We start from the raw sequence: 4,342 nt of genomic DNA on the forward strand, positions 1-4,342 counted from the left end.
GAGAAACATGCAAAACGGGACGGAAAACATGAAATTTTGCAATAATCTTGCGCCACCCTTGCACAAAACGACGATCAATTTTCTAATTTCATAGACAACAGAAGACTGTATTTTTCTACATAACCCCCCCTGACTTTAAAGCTGGATCCGCCCCTGCTTGGCTTCATGTTTGATCAAATCCTTGCAAAGACTTGATCAGGCCATTGCCTTTATCAGCTTCAGAGCAAGAAGGATCTTTAGAAGATCAGTCGCGACCTTATCCAAGCTGGCCTTTGAGGTTCGTGATCTCTTAGCAGTGAATGATGTTGGAAAAAATAGCTGTGATCAGGTCGTGATTGCGAGAAGGACGATTTTGGACGACGAGTTCCATGCCAACTGTTAATACGAGTGAAGAAATTTCTTGCTCATTGAATATAGTGAGTGATAAGTTTTTATATCTGGGGTGGAAAATATGGTGTTGGATGTTGAGTATCAACCTCTGAGTGTGAACATTACACAAATGGTTGATCTTAAATCACACTCTAAGATAGAGTTGAGCAGCAAATCACTACCTGTGATTTTTTCACAGCGTTTAATAAGTAGCAATCACAAACTATGACGAACGAAAAATAAACTGTTATTGACCCAAACGTCTGCGCATAGTGATCATTGTTGCTCATGTGGCTCACGGGTTCCCTTGAGCCTCGATTTTATTGAATTTTTGGGAATCGTATTTCAGTATCCACCATTCATTAGACGTATTCTGATAATTGTCTGGGAACACGCTTTTCTCAAAATAGTTGATGTTCATTACAACAAACGCCCTTAAATTAATTAAATAAAAAATGTTCGAACCGCACCAGAAAAATCAATTCCGTAATTGTAGTTTAGCAATTGCGAATCTGGCGACTCACTCACATTTCTGTGGTTTACCGAAAACTTTGCGAGACAAGTCAAATTCAAGCAAGTTGTGCCTTAAAAGCGGCCTGGCAATTAAACAAAATGAGTGCAAAAGACATCAACACACCGACATTTTTAGCTCATTTTATCGAAATGCCTCACCCCTCAATGGGCGAATTAGTGATCGCAATACGGATAGGGACCATCAAGGTGCTGTAAAGCCCTATAAACGCCTAGCCTCCAAACGGGTTCCACGTGATTTCCGGTGGAAAAAAACAGCGGGGTGACTGCTGTTCCACTTCCGGCCGGTTGTGGTGCAGCTTCACCCACCCTCCTAATGGGATAAGATAACTACTGCACAGATTGCGCTTAGCGCACCACGTAGTTGATGGTTTACCTGTTGGGTTCCATCATCATGACAGGCGACCAAGCTTAGAACTAATGAAGACTTTTTGTGTTTTAGCCGGGAGGGATCAGTTATAACTGTTCAAAAGAAGGGGTCGAAAATCACCATTTCGTTATTTTCTTGTAGTTTTCCTCTACAAGCTACTAGCAAATTACTTCCGATGTTAAATGTTGAGTTTAAAAAGACAGTCGCGGAATATGTTGAAGCTCTTTGCGCGGACGTTCCGTAAATTCCCTCAATCAATCCAGCCCAAACGGTAAAATGAATTCAAATCGTTCTTACGGCTGAAGGTACCAGATTGACACCCATGACCCATGCAGAACCATGAATGAACCGTCTTAATTGGGCCATATTAACGGCAACGCAGCATCCTTTTCAAGGCACGGATCCCGCATCCGGTTTAGTTGCTTCTTGGCTACTGTAAGATTTCTGTGTAATATTAGTAATGAAGTTAATCAGTTCAAGACTTGCATTATTAAATCAATCCATTGTCGGTTCTTTTATTGCTTTACGCTACTGTATATTTATACCGGGTGGATTGTAGCACGCAGTGCGAATTGAGCAATTCCTCAGGGCTCTAGAATTTTTAATTGCAAATTGCACAAAATATTTCAACTGTAAATCAGTTTTTTTCCCAACACTGGCCATTCCAACGATCTTGTTGGACATTTTCAATCGATCAACGCTGTGATTGGAGCTGATTGCTTTGGTTGAGCAAATGAAAAACCTGGAAGTTATAGAACTGAACGAGAACAGAGAAACTTAAACTTTGTGATGTTGTTTCCTACAGTAAAGTCGGAACATATTAATGCGATGCGTGAATCAGCAGAATTTGCTCAAAAACCGTACAATCATCTAGCAATGTCCTAAATTTATAGCACTAAATGCTTCCTCGAATCACAATAAAAAGTGATACATGTGGGGTCCACATCTGGATTTCCGGATAGACGCTTTTTTCCTTTAAGGGCTGTTCCCTCTTTTGAGCTTGTGTACGTTGACATTACGCAACGATCCTTCGTATATCTATCGATGTTGGTAAACATTATTCAAATGCGCGTTTTGTGCATTTTTTAAGGAAATGGATATCCGTTTTGAAATCATATTCTGTCTGTGTTCCAGTAAGATTTATGGTTTGATTTCTACGTGAAAAAGCGAACAAGCTCAATATGAGTCACGTTCTTTCATTGCGAGTAGTTTAAAACGGAATTAAGTGACGTACAAATCATTCCTAACAGTTTTCAGATCGAAACCATGCGTAACAGGTTGAACAGTTTTGTGCCCTTTTCGTACCATTGTCAGGCTTCAGTCAGTGGTAAGCTGCTTAAGGCTGAACATACCTGGGCAGCTTTAACTATCAGCCATTTGGCCTTTTCACGTTCTTATCTGACTAATCCGTAGCTAAATGTGGATTTTTATCAATAAAACTGAACATCTACTAAATTGCTTTCGTAAGTGCAGATATCCGGACACAATTTGCCAGAAAGAGAATGCAATAGCCGTTGACGTGCTAACTAATAAAATTGCTAATCCACCCCAATTAGATACTGGGGAAAACCTTCTAATCACATACACAGTCGTTCAGAAATCAGTCGATCCTCCTTGAAACATTCTTAGAATCGATCTCAGAACCTGGTAGTTAAAGACCAAAACGTATTCAAGGGAAATACCTACAGCAAAATATATTCGAAATGATCTTCATTAAACCTATCTGATTACATTTCGTGCGCGCATTTTGGATCTTAACTGCCCCGAGAGCCGTTTATTTTTAACTTGAAACGCTAACGAACATTTTTCCCAAAACATCGAAATATAACGTTCCCCACCTGCAAAATATTTTTCCCACAGTCCTGCTGTCCACCTGTATGTTCCGGTTGAAGTGTCCCCTCGTAATTATGTGAAAACTTCAAAGATAGAGCTCACCCCCATTCTATGTGAACCCCTCCAAATTAAGTGGCAGAGTTATTTAAGGAATGATAATGAATTGATGGCTTCTGTGCAGATAAAATCTAGTAACTAATTTAAGCTTGTTATGGCTTTATCAGTTATGGAATGAATGCTAAATGTCGAATGAGTCGAATTGGTGGTAGGTGAGTTCTTCCCAAACTCCTCTAAGGAGTCGAATTCAACCATCAGCCATCCGTAAATCAGACAGGAAGCGGTCACTTACTTTTAATTATCGCACATACAACGAGTTCTTATAGTTGCAAGAAGAAATCAGGCGATAAAGACACGTTTTTTCACCATCAAATGAGCCACAAAAATCCCGTACGAGTCGGATGTGAATTGCCAATGAAGGAAATCGGAAGGCGATTTTTTCGAATTAATTGTGCCTTTAAATTAAAGTACAGTTAGGCAAAGTAATATTCATTGATCAATCGATGGACCCGAGCTTATTAAAACTAGATAAACCAGTTGTTGAATAAGATAGTCAGGATGTTGTTCATTAAAATGACGCTGGCTGGGGCATTATTATGTTCGTTTCCTTTTTGTGCAACCCGCGATTTCACCGGTGAGGAAAAGCGTCAATGGACTTGCTAAAACATGAAATATTGAAATTGATACAATGAAACTGGTTCGATTGCGCAATGGGATCGCAGTAGAGCTAGATGGATCGGGGCATTTTCCTTCTAGCGAAACGCTCAAGATGACATAAGCTTTATTTAGTAGCTCAATGGGTGGATATATGTACATGCAAATAACAAAACATACATTGAGGCAATTTCTCGATATGCTAGTAGTACTAAATTGTCTAAACTTTAGCATAGAATACAGTTTTATCCAGAAAAAATCAAAAGTTTGGCGCCTCAAGCGTTCTAGTTTGAGTTCGATGAACAGAAACGAATGGGGAAACCTAAAAATGATGAAACATGGACTCTGCAAGAAATATGCCAATTTTAAGCCGTCCATCCCATGCATAATGAAAGTCGAAAACGTTTTCAACTAAATGAGATCAAGTGCGTTGCGAATCTTCTACAGACGAATCAGCCAGGCCTGCAACAATGTGATTAACTATTTATGATATTCTTATCTTTCCTGGGTCTCAGTCAAAGTGTGAAG

At 39.6% G+C, this 4,342-nt stretch overlaps 1 protein-coding gene across 2 annotated transcripts in view; it reads right to left on the reverse strand.

The window, feature by feature from the left end:
• The window catches only part of LOC109536297 (protein C-ets-1), a gene marked incomplete in the record, with an annotated part of 68,258 nt that overhangs the window by 40,640 nt on the left and 23,276 nt on the right, over positions 1 to 4,342 (reverse strand).

The sequence above is a fragment of the Dendroctonus ponderosae genome, unplaced genomic scaffold (genome assembly GCF_020466585.1).
Source record: "Dendroctonus ponderosae isolate FM_Combo_2020 unplaced genomic scaffold, Dpon_F_20191213v2 Dpon_F_20191213_6, whole genome shotgun sequence".
Taxonomy (NCBI): domain Eukaryota; kingdom Metazoa; phylum Arthropoda; class Insecta; order Coleoptera; family Curculionidae; genus Dendroctonus; species Dendroctonus ponderosae.